General features: G+C 42.7%; 1 long non-coding RNA gene across 1 annotated transcript; it reads left to right on the plus strand.

Moving 5' to 3' along the window:
* The first annotated feature begins 453 nt into the window (after positions 1-453).
* LOC117359814 lies at positions 454-17,434 on the plus strand. The gene is made up of 3 exons (XR_004539310.1): positions 454-705; positions 10,041-10,231; positions 17,091-17,434. It is a non-coding gene; the product is annotated as an uncharacterized LOC117359814 (long non-coding RNA).
* The last annotated feature ends 3,690 nt before the right edge of the window (positions 17,435-21,124 follow it).

Consider the following 21,124-nt stretch of genomic DNA (forward strand, 5'->3'; position numbering starts at 1 on the left):
AAATTTGTTTGTAGGAATAACACCAAAATACAGCATATTAAGCAGAACAGTATTTGAAGCATTCTTCAAATGTATGCAGGTACTTTTAACATCTGGCTCCCAATCAGCCCTAGTCCTCCAATTAACATCTTCCTAGTGGCCATGGGAACAATGGTGTTCAAGTAGCACTGTGTCTATGATTATTAACAACCAAAAAATGATTTACCTACCAATGTTTTTGACAAGTGTAACAGGAATCTGGCTAGCCCTACCAGAAACAGGGAGAAAGTCCCTGTAAGCCCCATTAAAAACCCTGTTACCTGGTATAGGAAACATCCTGAACAGTGCAGAAATCCTGTGCACAACTTTAGAAAGGAGCCCGTCCCTTTAAGAGTATCCAGAACTCAGGCTGACATTGAGAATGCAGGGCCCTTTAAGAGTTTGTCTATCCCTGCTAGGAGGGGGCATGGCTGGTTGCAGAGGCTCCCATTTACTGAGCTTTCCTCGTCAGATAGAGGAGAGAAGCAGCTGAACATAAGCTGGGAAGGAAGCCAGTCCTTCCAGCTAAACCAGGGCCAGCTCAAGGCAGTTTCTCTGAGGACTGGGAGATGGAGTAACTGGAAGCCAACCATACCAAATCAGTCTCAGAAGCCCAGCCTGAGGACTATGATATGGAGTGCCAAGAGAACTATGTTTTGCCTGACTGGGAAGAACAGCTGATGGACTGTGAGTAGGCTGTTAAGCCAAGCAGTTTTTTCCTCACTGGAGTTTTGCATTTTGGCCTTTTGTTTTAAAGCCTGCCAGAGGATTATGCTGGGGACATTGTGGGGTTCTAGCCACCCCAGGAACTGTAGAAACCAGTAGCTGAAAGTTTTGAGTTTTTGTGTTTTATTTTTGGAACAGCTTGTGCACTGCTCAGAGGTGTGCTTGAGGGTGAAAAAGTAAAACCCGAGCATGTCTTTTGGGAGGTGTACAGGTCTTGTGGTGTACAGGCCTATCTCCTCCTAGCCTGTTGGGGATTCGGCTCTACCCAACAGGGCCACAGCCAGAGCAAGGGAGACTGTTTTTTCAAAGGAGAAGGGTTTGGCTAATGCACTGTTTTGATAGGCCCAAGAGTGAGGCCAGAAGGAAAAGTTTTGGACTTTTGTTTGTGGAATGGACTGAGTCTAAAGCATGGCTTGTGCTAAGGTGGAACTTGTTTGTTTCCTAATAAGAATAAACTGAATTCATAGAAGCCTTTTTCTTTTTGCACATGCCATTTCTGCAATTGTGTTTGAAGTTTGTTGACCATTAAAGTGTTTTTCTTATTCAACCAGGGAAATCTCAGTGTGCAATTCTTAGGAGGCACTGAATGCTGCGTTCCACCACCTTTATTCAAACTCTGGGACTGGGATTCATAGGGGCAACTAGGCCTAGCCAGGATCCTGTCCCACACAAGTTGCCAAATTGCCACCAGGCTTCAGCTCTGTTAGCTTCTTTTTTTAGCTTATGTTCAATTACCAAACATGCCGGAAATATGTATTACAATATATGTAATCCCCTAATGCAATTCTGGATAAGTTGATAGCATTGACGTTCCCAAAAGGGATATAAACAAAACTAATTATTTTTATATATATGTGTATGTGGCCTTAGTGCATAAGTGAAAGCTAATGAATACCTGGTGAACCAGGGTTCCAGGCTTCAACAACTTGGAGGGAGCTATTTTTCAAGCCCCACAGTGCATCATCATAGGTTCACATACATGCACTAACTCAAAAGTGTGAACCATAAAGTGAAGGTTTCAAAATGTGCCCTAAACAGAAAACAATATTATCAACTAATCCAAAATGCTGCTCAAAACTGGCGAGTTTATATCCCTTTTGGGAACGTCAATGCTATCAACTTATCCAGAATTGCATTAGGGGATTACATATATTGCACTATCATTGAATTATATTCCTATTAGGGTTTTTGTTTATTGTGGGAAATATGTATTAGCCATACCTGATGTTAGAGCACCATGCTAAGAACCAAGGAAGCCAGGATCAAATCCCACTACTGCTCCTTAAGATCTTGGACAAGTCATTTAACCCTCATTGGCTCAGGTATAAACCAGATTGTAAGTCCTCCAGTGTCAGGAAAGTACCTACTGTACCTGAATGTAAATCACCTTGATCTCCTACTGATAATGGTGTGATCTAAATCTAATGTGAAAGTACCTAAGCTGGACAAACAAGAAATAGAAAGGAGGCTGAAATGAGCTTTAAAAACGACTACTGATCTTTATATGAGAGTAAATAAAAGCAAGAGAAAAAGGAAACTGATATGATTCTTCAAACAAGCAGATGAGCAAAAGGCAAGAGAGTTGGCATTCATAAAATGATGAAAACTTCAAGATTTGCACAGAAAAGAAATACCAGATGAAATTAAAAGAAGCCAAGAGAAAGATGCATCTGGTGAAAGCACAATCCGAAGAATAAATGGCTGGAAATGTAAGAAGGGGATATGATAATTTTTTCAGGTATATTAATGAAAGGAGGAAGGGTAAAAATGGAATCATTAGACTGAAAGGTGCTGTGGATTGTTATGTGGAGAATGACGAGGGAAAAGCAAATGTGCTAAACACGTATTTCTATTCTGTGTTCACAGAAGAAAATCAAGGAGAAGGACCCGATCAGCTGGCAAAAGGTACATATGAGAATGGAGTAGATATTGTATCGCTCACAAAGAAAATGTTTATGAACAACTTGGAAGATGAAGGTGGACAAAGCTATGGGACTGGATGGGATCCATCCCAGGATATTGAGGAAGCTCAAAAAGGTTCTGAAGGTTCCTCCTTTTAAGATTTGTTTACTCAATCCTTGGAGATAGGAGACATTCCGCAAGATTTGAGAAGAGCAGATGCGGTCCTTTTTCACAAAAATGGTGACAGAGAAGAAGTGGTAAAATACAGGCTAGTAAATCTCACTTCAATTATTGGAAAAGTACTGTAAGCATTGCTGAAAGAAAGGATAGTAAATTTTCTGGAATCCAATGGGTTACAAGATCCAAGGCAACATGGCTTTACCAAAGGTAAATCATGCCAAACAAATTTGATTGAATTCTTTGATTGGGCAACCAAAGAACTGAATCAAGAACATGAGCTAGATGTACTCGAAGTTCAGCAAAACCTTTGATACACTCCTCATAGGAGAAGTATGGTGGTCAATGGAATTCACTTGGAGGAAGGAAGGGTGAGTAGTGGAGTGCCTCAAGGGTCAGTGCAAGAGCTGATTCTCTTCAGCATATTTGTGAGCAACATTACCAAAGAGTTGATAGATAAGGTTAACCTTTTTGCAGATGATACCGAGATCTGTAACAGAGTGGATAACCCGGAGGGAGTGGAAAACATGAAAAAGAATCTGCAAAAGTTAGAAGAGTAGTCTAATGTTTGGCAGTTAAAATTGAATGCAAAGAAGTGCAGAGTGAAGGATTTGGGGAATGGAAATCCAAGGAAGCAGTATGTCCTAGGAGGAGAGAAGCTGATATGCATATACTGTACAGGGAGAGGGACCTTGGGATGAAAGCATCAGAGGATCTGAAGGCGATGAAACAGGGAGACACATATTTAAATGGCTGTCCGTGTCAAGTGGCTCCTAGACAGTGACTCCAGCTGTGAAGAACTAAGGCTGGTGTTGGGCAGACTTGTATTGCCTCTGTCCCATATATGGCAATTTAGTCTAGAATGAACTGGAGCAGGCTTTGATAGCAACTCCAATAGCTGGAACATAAAGACAATCCTGGGCGGACTTATATAATCTATCTCAGAAATACTGAAGAAATAAAATACTTCACATGGTATATACATTCATTGTTGTACTTACTACACAGACGGCTTAATAAATAAACTGAGTGCTCTTGGGGCCCCAAAGTGATGAGCTGGGTCAGGAACTGGTTAAGTGGAAGATGATAGAGGGTAGTGGTTAATGGAGATCGCTCTGAAGAAAGGGATTAGAGAATAACATGGAGGCAAATTTGTCCCCGTCCCCCCAGGAACTCAATTTTCCCATCCCGTCCCTGTGAGTTTTGTCACTTTCCCTATCACTGCCCCATTCCTGTAAGCTCTGTCTTAACCACACAAGCCTCAAACACTTATGATTTTAAAGTGTTTGAGGCTTTTGCAGATGAGGATGGAGTTTGCAGGAATGGGGCAGGGACAGGAAAAGAACTCGTGGGGACAGGACAGGAAAATGAGTTCCCGTGGAGACAGGGAAATTTTGTCCCCATGTCATTCTCTAAAAGGGATGTTACCAGTGGTGTGCCTCAAGGTTCTGCTCTTGGGCCTGTTATTTTCTAACATTTTTATAAGGAATATTGCTGAAGGGCTGTCAAGTAAGATTTGCCTCTTTACGGATGATACCAAAATCTGCAATAGAGTAGACACCTAGGATGGTGTGAATGACTACACTCGACTGAATATTGGTTAGTTCTCATGCTTATAGTACTTCATTCAGAGGATCGATAGTATTTATCATCAGTGCTGGGCACAACTTAAGAAGTAATTTAGGTTACCCATAGCTAGTTTACCCCCCAAAATAGTTTAACTACTACAAGAGGAATGTAGTTAACTACTGCAAAAGTAGTTAACCACATCATGCCATTTTAATATGCCTTTAAGAATCAATTGCACAACCATTGCACTTAGGAAGAAATGTGTTTAATGTTTTTAAAAAAAGAATTAATTAAATTCTCAGCAAATCACTAATTAATGCTAAATGCGATTACTCTGCTTTATGTTTAAAGTCTCTGAATTTTCAATAAGTCACTTCAGTTTATACCACAGAAAAACTAGTTTCTTAAAGTTATCTTCACTAAGAAAGTATCATCATGGCACAAAAATTTGTCCCGAGTAACTACAGGAAGTGCAGCATTGAACTTGACAAAAGATTTTTGTCACTTTTGGAAATGCAAGCAAGCTGTTTGTGGAACTATCTGAACATTCCAGGTAATGCTCAACCTTTTCCTTTGTTCCTGATTCAGCTGCTGAAAGGTTGTTCTTTGCAGTGGGTGGAAAATCAAAGAAGTGTTAGAACATAAGAAGTTGCCTCCGCTGAGGCAGACCAGAGGTCCATCTCGCCCAGCGGTCTGCTCCCACGGCGGCCCATCAGGCCTATTGCCTGAGCAGTGGTCCCTGACTATTTCTATAACCTACCTCTACTCCTATCTGTACCCCTCAATCCCTTTGTCCTCTAGGAACCTATCCAAACCTTCTTTGAAGCCCTGTAACGTGCTCCTGCCTACTACAGCCTCTGGAAGCGCATTCCATGTATCCACCACCCTCTGGGTGAAAAAGAACTTCCTAGCGTTTGTTCTAAACCTGTCCCCTTTCAATTTTTCCGAGTGCCCCCTTGTACTTGTGGTTCCCCATAATTTGAAAAATTTGTCCCTGTCTACTTTTTCTATGCCCTTCAGGATCTTGAAGGTTTCTATCATGTCACCTTCAGTTGCAGTCTTTTCCTTTGAGACTGACTGCAACTCCTCCACAAATGAAAGTGGAGCTACACAACCAGCTCTGACTTCAGCCTCCATTACAGCCACAACACAAATGAGCAGCTGCATCTTCCCATACCATTTTTGTTCTGTTAGTATCTCATGAACTTCAGAACTAGCATCGCTGCAATATGGAAGCCATCCTCTTCAAATATAGGACCATGTAGTGTAGAAGAACTTATAAATGCAATTGAATTTTTGTTTAACTACTTAAAATGTAGCTAACTACCTGACAACTACCAACTATTTTTCACTAGTTAAACTTTTTGTATTAATTATGTAGCTAATTGCGCTAAAAGAGTGTATCACAAACAGCTGCTGTGACACGATTACAGCTGTGCTGTGAGACGTTGGTCGGCAGGAGAGGTGCTGGTGCCGGTTGAGTGCCTACAGGTACTTGCCTCTCGCGGGGAGAGGCACCACAAAAAAATTGTTTCATCATTCGATGCGGACCACTAATGTATTAATCCCAAAAGTTTTGCTTCTGCTGCTGGAAATCAAAGTATACCTTCCCTCATTAGAAAAGTTGGCAAAATAGATAGCTCGGATGTCCCTACCTAACAGGTCCTGTTTTTTTGACAATTAGCTGCAGTTCACTTCTGCCTAACCAACTAGAAATATCCTTTAAGCATGCGTAAAAAAAAATTCAGTCCTACATTTTCTCCCCAAAAATGAGTTTTGCAGTCTATATATGATATATTATAATATATTATATGGCTTCCTAACCTTTATCAGTTCTTTTTCCTGGATGTTTTTAATACTTTCACATTATACAAAACTGTGAAGTGCATGACCAAACATACTGACTTTCCAAGGTCCTTGTGATTCCTTATTAACATTCAGTCAGCATAAGCCCTCACTTTATTATTGACTACATTGAATACACAATACACTGACCTCTTGCCATCTGCAACTAAATCTTTTCCTGCAGATCTATCAGAGTGATTTCATATACCGAGAAAGTGAAAGAAAACATAGCAGCAACTACTTATCTTTGTTGTCCCCAGAAACTGAAGCTCTGAGAATACCAAAGCCCAAAGAGCAAAGTCTTTCTTTATATTGTATTCATATATTTTATATTGTATTCATATATATATATATATATATACTGTATTCATTCCATATACATATATACAGGTACCAAAATAACCAACAAAATGGAATGAATGGAGAGCTAATCAGACAACAAAATCTAAAAAAAACCCCACAGAATATGGAGGCAAGCCTCTGTGAGAAACTCTCCTGGAGAGGCAGCAGCTATCACTGTGCACTGTTTCCATGTGGAAATGTGGAATCCGCAACAAGCGATTGACCAACTGTAGATCCAGAATGGGTCTCCAATCCTCTGAGCCTTTCTGTGGCACAATGTCGATTCGTGTTCTGGAATGGGTTCCATCGCTTCAATGTCTAAGAGATGTTGCAGAGTATCACGGACTCTGGACTCCTTTTCTAGCTGACGAGCCGGAGGCCAGCACCCATGGATCCGATGAAAATCAAGACCACCTGATAAAACTGAGAATTCGGCCTCTAATAGGAGGAAGCCCTGCCTGACCCCTGACGGCATTGGGACTTTTTAGGCGCAGCTGCTGCATAGGAACCTGAGGCCTGAGGATGCCTGGAATATGAATTGTTGTAATGGGGGCGTAGCTCTGGGAATATCTCTGGGAGGAAGAACCTGCGGATCCCTGACAACATCTGTGGAAGGAACGAAAGTACTACAATCCCCTCCTGATGTCTGGCAAAACTTGTTCACAGGAGAGACTTAGGGGCTGACACTTGGCAAACACCAGTGATGAGATCTAGATCTTTTCCAAAAAGAAGCTGGCTCTTGAAAGGAAGTCTGCTCTTAGAGACAGCATCTCCAGCCCAAAGACAAATCCGTCGCGCAGACAGAGACTTTATAAAGAACTCGAATAAGTTCATAAAGGGTGTCTGCCACATAATCCACACCATCCATCACCAGCGAAGGACAAGTATGCACCTCCACAGAGGACACACTGTACAATCCGGCATGACAGGCTTGCACCGTAAAGGAAGTGGCCACCGCTATTTTGATACCTAAAGACGCCAGTACAAAAAGCTTTTTTTAAAATTAACACAATATCCACCCTGCGTTCCTGAGAGTCCTTAAGCATCATTCCCCCATCACTAGGAAGGGCTGTGTGCCAGATAACCTGCGCCACGGCGGAATCTACCTTAGATTGTTCAAAAACTTGGAGAAAATCAGGAGCCAGGGAATAAGGCTTAGACATAGCATTAAAAGGTCGGAAAGAGCTGTCTGATGCATCACATTATTCTGTAACCAGATCAAGGAGCTGGATATGGGATAGAAAAAGGCACATGAAAACAGTCCTTGACCGAAGCCTGAGAAGTGGAAGGTGGAGAATCCAAATTAAGCTCTTTCAGAACAGCAGCAATAAAAAGGTGCACAGTACCTCGTTTAAAAGGTTTGCTGATCAAAGAATCAGCACCCAAATCTGGATTCTCAGGGCGGCCGAGGTAACTAGTCCCAACAAGGCAATCAGCCCTATCCAATATAGAAGCCATATCAAGAGACAGAAGAGGCATAATATCTGAATGGCAACTACTGCAATCAAGGTCTGCCACAGTCAGACGACAGGGCTCCTCGAACAGGAAGCTCCACTACCAGCACAATAGGGTGAGAAATTGCCCCTAAAAGTGCAACTATGAATACTCTTTGGGGGAGAGGGACAATTTGGATTTTTTTGTGCTTATCCTAATTTTCATATGACTGCAAGAGTCGTCTCTGCTATTAAAAACGAGTACCCAAACTGCTATTGAGTGGTGTTGAAGGAGTGCATACCTCCAAGTCACAGACTGATGATGTCATCATTCTGGAAGATAAAAGTATGCTGACTCCTGAGACAATAGACTAATTTCCATCTACCAACGGAGTCATTGCTGTCAGGTGCTTTAGAAAAACAAGCTTTCAGATTCTTGGCAAGTACAGCAAGGGTTGCCATAGAGCTCCCCCTCTTACAAATGAATTATTTAATCTATATATAGGTAAAATAGGCTATATATAACAGGAAATAAAAATTATATATTTTTCTATGCAGGTGACAATTTTTTGTTATTCCCAGTTTGATGTAGATATTTTTTAAGAGTTATCCAATCGATGAATGATGTGCTTCTGGGGATTAAAGTTAAATTCAAATTAAAGTTAAATTCACAAAATTCTCTGGGTGAGTTTCTGTATGATGGAATGATCACAGTAAATGTTGGTCTTATCTGCTGTGAGTGTGCTGATTAAAACTGAAATAGAGTATTTATTGACTCTGGCCTAAGAATGGAATCCCGTGTAAATTATAGTACCGTATAAGGAATGCTTTGTTTACAATTGAAATCTTTGTGCTGGATGAAATATGTTTTGAATACTCAGCATTTGCAAGCAGTTCCTGCAATATTATTATTATAGGGACTTCTTGGGCAAAATGTAGCTAAGAAGTTAATATTGAAAGGTGGACAATATGACCATGTCATTCCTTTTATATTGTTTGAAAATCTCAAAACCCAAATAGGAAAGAATAGAACAAACAATAGAATGAAAAAATAGTATATTAGAGAGATGAATGGTGATTTAATTTTGGTTGCGTGATTCTGCACTTTATTTACTATTTAATTGGGTCCAGGGATGTTTCACATTTGGATAACCCATTTGGGTTAATACAACTCTCAACTCAACGTTACAGGCTGGGCCTGATAATTGAGTTGTGCAAACTGAGGACCCATCATACAAAAAAAATTAAAAATTTATATTAATATTTAATCCATTATTTATTTGTATTCATCTCCAGTGATCTCCTAATATACTATCAACATAGGAAAAATTTTTTCATTCTACCATTCCTTTTATATGTCATCTCCATTGGCTCCCATTGAAGGCTGGAATAGATTTTAGAGCTCTTATATTCATTTTTAAGATCATGTACAGTATAGCATGAGCCCTGGTTATCTCAAATATTTGGTATCCATATATGTTCCAGCTAGACAGCTTTGATCTATTTAAGAACTACAATTGGTTAGCACTTTGAAATGTTCCTATTGTTTAACATCTACATTTAACAAAACGTTGATGGGTAAAAGTAATAAACTGCTGTCTGACATAAGAGGGATAACAGATTATTTGAATTTAGATGTTGCTTGAAAACTTGGCTATTTAAGAAATATATTGTGAATTTTTAATTGGGACATTGCCTTTTTTGACATCTATGTGACACTCTAGTTTCTTCCTGTAAGATTATTTCAAACTGATTTTACCTTGTGTTGACAGTTTTGAATGATGGGTTACCTTATAGTAATTTTGAATTGGTGAACTGTAATTTTGATTACTTTTTCTTGTTTTTTTTTCATAATTTGATATTTTAAATTATAATCCACTCAGAACCAAAGGTTACGGCATAATAAAAATGTTGAATTATATTTTAAATTAAATTATTTTTTAGAAGAAAGACGGTCCATTTATCAAAGTGGATCTGCCTTAATGGAAAACAAGCAATTCAAGCTTTTTTCTTTTTTTTTTTCACCAGATTGAAAAGATGTAGGAAGTGAGTTTTTCAGACCACACAGATTGCTCCTGCTAATGCCCATCTGAAAGGCACCGAGAGATATGATCTTGGGCACTCATCTATTTCAACATCATTGCTGTATTATATCCTATAAAAATTCCAGTTTTCTACAAAAACTTGACAGATACCAAAACTCTATACTACATATTTAAGTGAGCAAACATACAATGTGTGATCTCACTTCTGAGCCTATATCTGACTAAGATCAAAAGTCCAGGATCTTGTAGTCAAAATAGACGAGGTGTTGCAGAAAGCCAGCACTCTGGAATTAGTTGCTCATAATTTGTTTCTGTGTATCAACACTCTGCAGGGCAATGTTAAAGGGAGTTATGAAAAGAAAGGCAGTTTTTGCTAAAGGATGGACTCAAAACAAAATTGAAAGTTTTGAAAAAGTTATTAGGGAATACAATTTATCCCCTCTTAATTTCCCTAGGCTTCTGAAGGCATCTGGAATTGAAATATTTAAAGCATGTGCTGCCAAAGTATTAAAACTTCCATTAGTGGCTCTTCTTCCACTTTCCAGGGCAAAGAAGGTCCCTTTTCTTCTGTAAGACGTAATAAGGCTAAGGGCTCCTTTTACAAAGGCGCGCTGGCGGTTTTAGCGCATGCCAAAATGCCACACGCGCTAGCCGCTACTGCCTCCTTTTAAGCAGTCGGTAATTTTTTGGCTAGCTCGCGCTATAGCGCGTGCTAATCTTGTGTGTGCGCTAAAAACGCTAGCGCACCTTAGTAAAAGGAGCCCTAAGGGTCATCATAGCATCCCTTTTAGCTATCCTAGCTTGAAAGTCACAAGAGTTCCTGAAAGATAAAGAATGATTCAACTAGGGCAGGGGTAGGCAATTCCAGTCCTCAAGAGCTGGAGCCAGGTCAGGTTTTCAGGATATCCACAATAAATATGCATGAGATAGATTTGCATCTCAAGGAGGCAGTGCATGCAAATCCATCTCATATATAGTCATTATGGATATCCTGAAAACGTGACCTGGCTCCGGCTCTCGAGGACCGGAATTGCCTACCCCTGAACTAGGGATAGCTACATTGCATATTACTCACACTGTAAACCCTGACTTATTGAAAATATTTTGGAAGGCTTCCTCTGTTATGTAACAATTCCTGATGTTCTGAAAGTCACTCTTTCTAAAAGGAAGCAATTTCTTCTTCTGAAACCAAGAGCTCTTCAAATAGATGATCTTATGCCTTTGTGCTTTCTATGTACTGTCTGTATAATTGTGAGTGGAGTAGGAGTGGTGTGGAGATGGCCCTAAAAATATGGGGCTGATATTTAAATGCATCTTTCTGGGTTAGCACTTGCTATCTGGTTAAATACCAAGGCCCGGATGCACAAAACTCACCATGTATTTAACGATCATCGCTAAGCCAGTTTTAGCATCAAAGTATTTCTGTTATATTATCGAAGCACAAAATGACTAATCACAGTCTTTTTCATGGTTTGTAGCAGCCTCCGATAAGCGTATGTAAAATACATTACAACAAACTCATCAGTATTAAAATGAGCACTCTGATCGATGCCCACATGATGCACAAAATGAAGCGCTGGTTTTTAATGCTCCAAAATTTCTAACAGGTCTGGAGGTACCAGTAGTGTTAAAATCCCCCAGCGTTTTATTTTTTTAATGGGCATAGATATGTGCATTTATTATCTGTCCCAATTAAAAAAAATAAAAAGTTGTGCTGTCCACCCTCTCCGACAACGTCTGCTCTCCTGATGACAGCCCCTGTCATTTTAAGTGTCTGGGCCAATCAGAGCTTTAGTTCCTCCCAGTGTATCTCAGGATGCACCGGGAAGGGAAAGGCCTGCTAGCAGTAAGGAGTTGACATCTGTCCTGCCAGATTGTCTCTTAAGGTATGGGGTTGTGGGGGGAGGTGTCAGGGGTTCGGGGGGGGGGGGGTGTCAGGGGGCCCCAGCGGCAGGAGGGAGTGTCGGGGTTCATGGGGGCTCTGGCGGCAAGCATACACGAGTGGGTTTGCACATGTACAGTACACCCCCCGCCGCAACCTGAGATCCCCCAACCCACCTGAACCCTCTTCTTACTTCCAGTGAAGTAAGGCGCATGCTCAAGGCCCGGCACAGGAAGCAGATTTTCGGGCACAGGACATGCTGGTGCTGGTGCCGATGCCGATGCGGAGGCTACACTGGAAGTAAGAAGAGGGTTCGGGTGGGTTGGGGGATCTCAGGTCGCGGCGGGGGGGTGCCGATGGCGGTGGGGGGGGGGTGCCCGATGGCGGTGGGGGGGTGCTGGATTGTGGGGGGGAGGGTGCCGGTTCGTGAGGTGGGCCTTCGGGGGGAGCAATGCCGGTTCTCGTGGGGGGGGAGCAGTGCTGCTGGCCTCGGGGGGGGGGGGGTGGAACTTCCTATGGGGAAACTTGCTTTGATATACGAGCATTTTGGATTACGAGCATGCTCCTGGAACGGATTATGCTCGTAATCCAAGGTACCGCTGTATAATGGTTTGAATGGATACACTAGCAGAAAAGTACACTCTCTTTGCACACACAATAGAGGGACATCTTCAAAAAAAACAAGTCCATCTCACAGCCATAATCAAACAGGAAAAACATCTAGATTTCCTGTTCATGTCCAACTTTTGAACAAAAAAGAAACAGGGTCATTTCACAAGTTAGGCTCCGCCAGGTGCCCTTTAGAGAATCAGTCCTGAAATGTGTATTTTCTACTTGTTTTCATTAGCTATGCAATGACATGGGATATGTTGTTGACATTTTCCATGCCATTTCAAACGACAACCCATCCCTACTTACAACACATTCATCTAATAAGTGTCAATTTACAAATGAAGATAAAGCTTTTCATGCCTTATGCTCAGAAGGGACCGAGTTACTGTCTATTCCAGTGTTCTGAAAACTTCAGGAAGCTACAGCACTCTAAACCCTGCGCTGCGGCTGGAGGGCATCCGGAAATTTGCAGACATCAGCACAATGACATCACGCTGACATCCACACATGCACGAAGGCCCTCCAGACGGGGGGGGGGGGGAGGGGTGGCTTGAGCCGCCAGTGTGTGTATGGGGGGGTGCTGCAAGAGGAGAGGGGCTGTTGACGAGGCAAGGTGCTGGCGCTGGCTGACTACCTAGAGAACATGTCTCACTGCTTGAGGAACATCCTATAGGCAGTCAGCTGGCACCTCTCCTCCTCGCCGGCATATCACAACACACCTGGAATCTTGCTGCAGCACAAGATTTTAGCAATGCATATTAAACAAATCCTACAAAAAGCAAGCACATTCCAGACTTATATAAAAAAAACCTGGCACAGTAATAGGAATAGAAGTTAAAATGTAAGATATTAGCGATGCACATTTCCCAAACCTGATATATTTACAATTAATAAATCCAGAAAAAAAATATTTTTTTTACCTTTACTGCCTGTTCATTGCTTTAGTCCCAATGTCACTTTTCCACTTTACTCTTTTTTTTTCTTAACTTTCTTTCCAGGGTCTCCTGTCCCCCCCCCCTAATCATGTTCAGCATCTGTCCTCTCTCAAACCTGCCAAGTCTCCCGCCAATGAGCTGGGATCTCTCACTGAGCTACCCCCTTGCTAATCCCCCCGGCAGTAGGAAATTACCTTTTTATGAAAGCCTTTCCTACTGCTGTGGCACAGGGAGGCAATTCTTTTTGCCTCTGGCCATCAATCAACTGTGCCAGGAGTGGAACAATGGGCAGGGCAGGCTGGGGGCCAACCCTGAATCTCCTGCTGATTGGACTGGTTCCCTTTGCGGTTCTACTCTGTCTCTCTATATTCCACATTTCTTCTATGTCCCTTTCCCCATGTTCCCTCCATAGTCTACATTTCCTCTCTGTGCCCCTTTACCTCCAAATGCTCCCCTCTCTCTTCCCTTCTTCCTGCACCCCCACCCAGGTTCAGTCTCTTTCTCTCCATTGGTCCAGTATCTATCCCCCTGTCCAGTCTTTATCTCTCTTTCTTCCACCACCACCACAGTCCAGCATTTCTTCCCCACCTTTGTTCCATGTCTCTCTCCCCACCACCTTTTATTTTGTTCTAGGCCTTTTTCTCCTTTCTCTTTCTGACCTTCCCCTCCCCTCTACTTCAGATCTCTTTCTTTCTCTCCTCTTATTCCCCCCTTGGTTCCAGCATCTCTCTAACCCCTCCTCGCAGCTCAAGCCAGGCATTTGTCTACCCATCCATAGTCTACATTTCCTCTCTGTGCCCCTTTACCTCCAAATGTTCCCCTCTCTCTTCCCTTCTTCCTGCACCCCCACCCAGGTTCAGTCTCTTTCTCTCCATTGGTCCAGTATCTATCCCCCTGTCCAGTCTTTATCTCTCTTTCTTCCACCACCACCACAGTCCAGCATTTCTTCCCCACCTTTGTTCCATGTCTCTCTCCCCACCACCTTTTATTTTGTTCCAGGCCTTTTTCTCCTTTCTCTTTCTGACCTTCCCCTCCCCTCTACTTCAGATCTCTTTCTTTCTCTCATCTTATTCCCCCCTTGGTTCCAGCATCTCTCTAACCCCTCCTCGCAGCTCAAGCCAGGCATTTGTCTACCCATCTGCCTACTTCCCTGCGCCGGCCTGACAACTGCCACAGTTCTCACAAGTCGCATTCCCCCTCTATGATGTAATTTCCTGTAGGTGGGTCACACCGTTGCACAGGAAAGGCCTGGGCGCAGCCATTTGCACATGTTTGGACTGCGAGGCAGGGCTATCTCTTTATCAAGTCAATTGTAATATTCAACCCTTAACTACAGATGTGAAACAGGATAAAGATAGGTCTGTGTTATATGCGGTCCAATTTGTTTGGTTAACTTAGGCAGTTAAGTGCTGAATATCAGCACTCAGACGGCCCACAAAATAGCTGGATTTCAATTTAGCAGTTAATGCTGATATCAGCGATACTAACCAGTTAAGTGCTGTTGCCTCTCCTTCCCAGTTAAATAATTTTGAATATTAAACCCAAAGTTCCAAGTATGTATTTTTGAGAGTCGAATTGATATTGCTTCAAGAACCACTCAGCTTTTTCTTTTTTCTACTGTTTGCCTTAACATGACTTCAATCATGAGCATGAGCAATAATAAAAATAAAATTTAATTGGGCAATAGGTGCCTGTCTTCTTAGGTGCAATTTTACAAAGGGTAGGCACCTCATGCCAAAGTAGGTGTGCGTAGAGGTGGAGGAGGACTTAGGCTCTGCTAGGCCCGATTCTCTAAATTACTTAGGCTCCTGTAGGCCATTGAAACCCTAGCTCACATTACAGGTGCCTAAGTTTTCAGTTAGGTGCCGGTAGGTGAGATTCTGTAAAAGGCGCTTAAGTGTGATTGACACGTGATAAGCGCTATTATTATAGGTGCCTATTTATTTTATTTTAGACGCCATTTACAGAGGTTCCCCCTAAGTGCCTTTCAGTTTGCATTTTTAAGTTCCAGAAGATCTTGACTAGAGAATGACACGGTGGCGGTTTACCCGCGGCCACCGCATTTTAGCCGCGGGTCACCCGCCGAAAACGGGGAAGAAAACTAGCAGTCGCTGCGGCGACGGGGACAAGGCCATTCACCGCCCGCGGGGCGGTGAATGGTCTTGTCCCCCGCAGTGAGGCATGAAGGATCGCGCGGTCCCCGCAGCTCACACCCGCCCGCCCAATCGATTCCAGTGTCCAGCCAGCTCTCTCCCCTCTCCTCACCCCAGTCCGCAGATCCTCCTCCTCGGCGACCCGCACGCTACCAGAGAGCCGCGCACACCCGCCGCTGCTCAGCCTCGATCTTCTGCTCTGACGCAACCGGAAACAGGAAGTTGCAGCAGAGCAGAAGATCGAACACTGAGCAGCCGCGCGTGTGCGGCTCCCTGGGAAAGCGCGCAGGTTGCCGAAAAAGAAAACCCACAAACCAAGGTGAGGAGAAGGGAGAGAGCCGGCCAAACACCAGGATCGACCGGGCAGGCAGGTAGTGGCCGCGGGGACCGTGCGATCGCTAGTGTTCCCGGCTCAAATTGGAAGGAGGGAGTGAAAGGAAAAAGGCTTATATGGATGCAGCGGGGACGGTGACGGGGCGGTGAAAGGGATGGCGGTGACGGTGACGGGGCGGTGAAGGGATCGGCGGTGACGGGGCGGTGCAGAGGATGGTGGGCCGGTGACGGGGCGGTGACGGGGACAGATTTTTTCCCCGTATCATTCTCTAATCTTGACCTCACTTGCTATAATCTTTTCGATGGCATGAGCTCTGTTATTATTATTATGGTGTCACACAATCTGCCAAGCAAATGATACTTTAAGCAGATATTCCACTGTATCGTGGCTGCTACTTTGTTGTGTCTTTCCTTGCAGTGAGTCTGAATTATCTTTTTCAGCCAGTGACTAGGTGGTCTATAATCTCTTTAGTGTCTTTTGTCAGTGAATGCTTTATCAATTTTAGCCTTTATTACATTTGTTTAAAGTGCTTGTGCCTGTACTGCCCTGATAAAGTCCTTCAGTTTCTTACATCAAGGTTCCTTACCTCAGCTACTGCCACATTTTGGATTCGTCAGCCTTTCCTTCAGTGTCTTCTATATGCTCTCTATGGAGTATTTTATTATACCATTTACTGTACAGTGAAACCTTGGGCTCTTTTTACAAAGGTGCGCTAGCGTTTTTAACATACGCACCGGATTAGCGCGCGCTAGCCGAAAATCTACTGCCTGCTCAAAAGGAGGCGGTGGCGACTAGTGCACACGGCAATTTAGCATGCACTATTCTGCACGTTAATGCCCTAGCGTGCCTTTGTAAAAGGAGCCCCTTGGTTTGCGAGTAACTTGGTGGTGGGAGTATTTTGCAAGACGAGCAAAACATTTTATTCAATTTTAACTCTTTAAACAAGCGTTGTTTTGCAAAACAAGCACGTCAAGTTTGCACAATATATGCACGTCATATCGCTGAGTGCATCATATACAATTTACCCACAGTTTACACACGTATGACATGTGCGCCCGAAAACTGGTTCTTCTCCATGAGCAGGTGTCTTAATGTAAGTGTTTGTCTTGCCTCTTAGTGCTTTGATTTTCCAACCCTGCCACCCCACGATCTCAGCGACGTGCTCGGAGCTGGGCAGTGGGACAAACTCATTGGCGTTGATGCTCTTTCTGTGGAGCAGTGAGGCCTGTTCTGCTCCTCCACCACCACCACCACCATCACCATTATAGGCCTGGGAAAGCAAGGTGAACACCGCCTACCGGTTTGCCGCTTCTGCTCCACACAGCAATGCCACGCCGGCTTCTTGTGCCTCGAAGGCGACGGCGGTGGGCTGTAGCAGTACTGAGCCCAGCCCCGGAAAGCAGCGGCGGCTGCTAAGACAGGAGCCACCCAAGCTGCGGCTCTTCTCCTCATCCTCCTCCTTTGGCCACTCGGTGTCCTTCTCCTTTTTTATTTTATACAGAACAGTATTTTGTATTAAAGTTTTTGTGTTGTGAAATGAATCATCTGAGTTTCCATTATTTCCTGTGGAAATATTTGCTTTGATACACGAGTGCTTTGCATTACAAGCATTCTTCTGGAACGAATTATGCTTGCAAACCAAGGTTTTACTGTATTATCATTATTATTGTCATCGTTTTTGTGACTTCATACAGCCTGTCAGCCCTGCTTAGAATATTCAGAGGTATTGGCGCAGGATGTGGACAATTCCCAGTAGTTGATAGATGGTGAGTTTGTGTATGTTCAGTGTGTTCAAATGTTGTTTCGAGTCTTTTGATACTTTTCCAAGGGCACCAATTACTATAGAAACCACAACTATACTGTAGGTTTTTGCCAGTCACTGAGCTTGATATTTTGTGATCTTCTCCTATGATTATTATTATAGTGTATATCACAAACAAAGTATCACTGGAGAATTCAAGCTTCGCCCAGAAACTTAGAAATTATCCCGGTATTTTTATTATCTAGATCAGGAAAATCTAAGGCTAAAACATGGGAGCAAACTTTTTTTTTGATGGAAATGGAAAATCCTATGAAATGAGAGGATAATAAAGAAAAAAAAAATGGCAAAGGCATTTCTAACAGAGCCTGGTGGCAAGATGCTCATTCTTAAATTTTGTGCTCTGACAGTCTCTCTCCCTGCCTCAGGAGGACTGGGTGTAGTGTGCAAAGAAAAACTGAAAGCCATGTTCCTTGGTACCCAATCCTTTGTCTTTTGAGCAGTGTTTAAGTTATTGCTCATTGGCTGCAATCACACTCTCCCTTGTATTTCAAGCATTCCAGTTGGGTCTATCTCTCGTCTGCTAATTATGTATACCAATATTAAAGGTGTTTTCCTTAAAAGTGAGTCCAAATATTTTACATGCTTCTGTTAAGTTTCTCAGAGGTGAAGCTGTGTTTTCATTGACTGTAGTTTATGCAAATAGGATCAAAGGAATTAACATATTGGAGAAACTGCCATTTATCCTGATATATTGGATCCTCAGCATGACAAAATCACTTAAGCTGGATCTGTTAAAATCAGGTTTCCTCTCATCATTGTCCCCTGTAGAGTAAGCCTGACAAGTGGAACTGCAGCAAAGTTCATTAATAATGTGAAATAAGTCAATTCTTCAGAAAATACTGAAAATGGGTGATGCTGAACTCCACCGTTTTGCTGCCTCAGCACAAATAAGTCTCCATCAAGGACATCAGCTCTAAAAATGTCCTACGCTGACTTACCTAAATTAGTAACAGGTTTGATGTCAAAGGCATTTCTCTGGATAATGGCAGCCATTATCCAGATAAGAGCCTCCACTATCCATCACCATTCAGCACCTCTATTAGGGCAGTGCCTGGTCCAGAGAGCAATGATATTAAAACCGAATAACAGAAAAACTGTTGTTCTTTAACCAGAAAGCTACCTGAATATCTATCTGAATACTGCCACTGTCCATATAGCCCATAAATATTTTCATGAGCACACTATGAGATTAACGATATCTGTATTATGTTGGAATTGTGTATGGATCTATGAGAGAGAATGAACTATATAGTAACATTTTTCTCAGACCAAGTATAAATTGATGTTCCCCTACAATTTGTGTGACTAACCACATAGTGGCAGTGGCAGTGGCTTCTCCACTGCATTTCATGCTAGTTTTTTAGCTGGGCTAATTCCAGCGTACTTGCTTTTTAAACAAGTTCCTGAATTACAGCAGGTTCCTGAGGAAGGAGGTCAGTTGAACCATTGTGGACTTTTGGTGTAACTAGCAAGAAACTCTCGAGCGTTGTGACTTTTGTCTTGGAAGCTGTCGAGAGTGGTGTGGACTTTTGGACTCCACATTGAGATAAGTCCTTTGTTACATTACAGCGTTTCTTGACTGAGCAGCCTTTTCATGTTTTAAACTCTGTGCTAGTGCTGCTTTATTAGTTTTAGTTTAGTGATTTTTCACATATTAATTTAGGCACTAATTATCTCACTAGGAAGATGCCATGATGGTGAGGTGTGTGGTGACACACGGATTGTAGAACTGTACGTTTTTATGTGTGTTTGACTAAACAATCCCACCCTGAGGTCTTCCTTTCACTCAAAATTTATTAACATTATAGATTGGATATGGTTTGAGCAGTGCTGCACAGTCTATTTGAAATTATAGAACTCACTTTTCTGTCATTATATATTTATTCTATATTTACTCGGGTTTTGTAAACCTTGCATGGATATTAAGTACCACTCACTATGCGGATAGTAGCACTGAATATCCATGAAGACTCAAATATAAGTCAATCCAAGTATAAGTTAAGTTTTCCCTCAAAAAAGGGGGGAAATTGTCAACTTGACTATAGGCCGAGGGGGGGTGGGGGGTTATGTTCAAGAACTGGACACCAATAGTTCTTCCTCCCCTGTAGTGTCCTGCATTTCTACTTTCCTCTCTCCTACCCCCAACCCCATCCTGCATGTTATTCATCCGCGTGGCTTTGGAGCAAGTTGGATAGGTCTTTCTGTGCTGAGCAACAAGGTGAAGGAGGAGCTGCTTTTGCTCCTCTTCGTGAGACTTAATTGTACTGCTGCATTATGGCAATTGCTCTTTCAGCAGAGTCGTTGACTACTATCATTCATGATGCTGGCTGCTTCAAAAGCTGGTTGTTTGGATCATCTCTCCAGTTTGCAGGATCCCTCCTCTCAGTCCCTTCTCTAAGATTCATTTACAATCGAAGGGACACAATCTTTTCTGTTATGGCACCGCAAACATAGAATTCACTGCCGATATATATCAGGGACGAAAAGTCACTTAACAAGTTTAAAGGACTTTTAAAAAGCTGGCTCTTCAAGGATGCTTTTATGTTAAATATATTTTATTGATTTTGCAAAAGTTAAACATGACAAAACTCAGAATAGCATAGTGTTCAAAACAAGTAAAGGAACCCTAAAGCTCTTCCACAATTCACTATGGTACTCTGCTCCCCCAATCCCCCACCCCACCCCCAACTAGACAAAACTGTATCTAACAAAACATAAACCCCCATCCAGTGTGTCAGTGTACAATAAGAAGTCACACATTCAACAAATGGCTACAAGCTCTGCAAGGATGCTTTTAAATGAGTTTTTCAGATTCTTTTGAACTCAAATATTCCTCAGAGAGCTATTATCCTTATAAAAAAAATTAATGGATAACAATTCCCTATCCTACTGTTCTAACCATATACAGTGGAACCTTGGTTTACGAGCATAGTTCGTTCCAGAAGCATGCTCGTAAACCAAAATACTCGTATATCAAAGCGAGTTTCCCCATAGGAAATAATGGAAACTCATTTTGATACATCCCCCCCCCCCGAGGCAAGCAGCGCTGCTTTCCCCCCCACTCGCAAAGACCCCCCTCCACATGAACCAACACTCCCCGCCCGAACAACTTAAACTTACCCCCCCCCCAGTCTGGCACCGGCACGCAGCCCACAGGATGTGCCGGTGCCGCTAGAAGATCTTCCTGCTTCTGCCAACCTTGAGAATCTTGGCGAGAGGGAGAATTAGAAGTCCTTGAGCATGCGCAGATGCATGCTCAAGGCCGGCAGAAGCAGGAAGATCTTCTAGCGGCACCAGCACGTCCTGTGGGCTGCGAGCCGGTGCCAGAT

This window comes from Geotrypetes seraphini, chromosome 1, assembly GCF_902459505.1.
Source record: "Geotrypetes seraphini chromosome 1, aGeoSer1.1, whole genome shotgun sequence".
In the NCBI taxonomy this organism is placed as follows: Eukaryota; Metazoa; Chordata; class Amphibia; order Gymnophiona; family Dermophiidae; genus Geotrypetes; species Geotrypetes seraphini.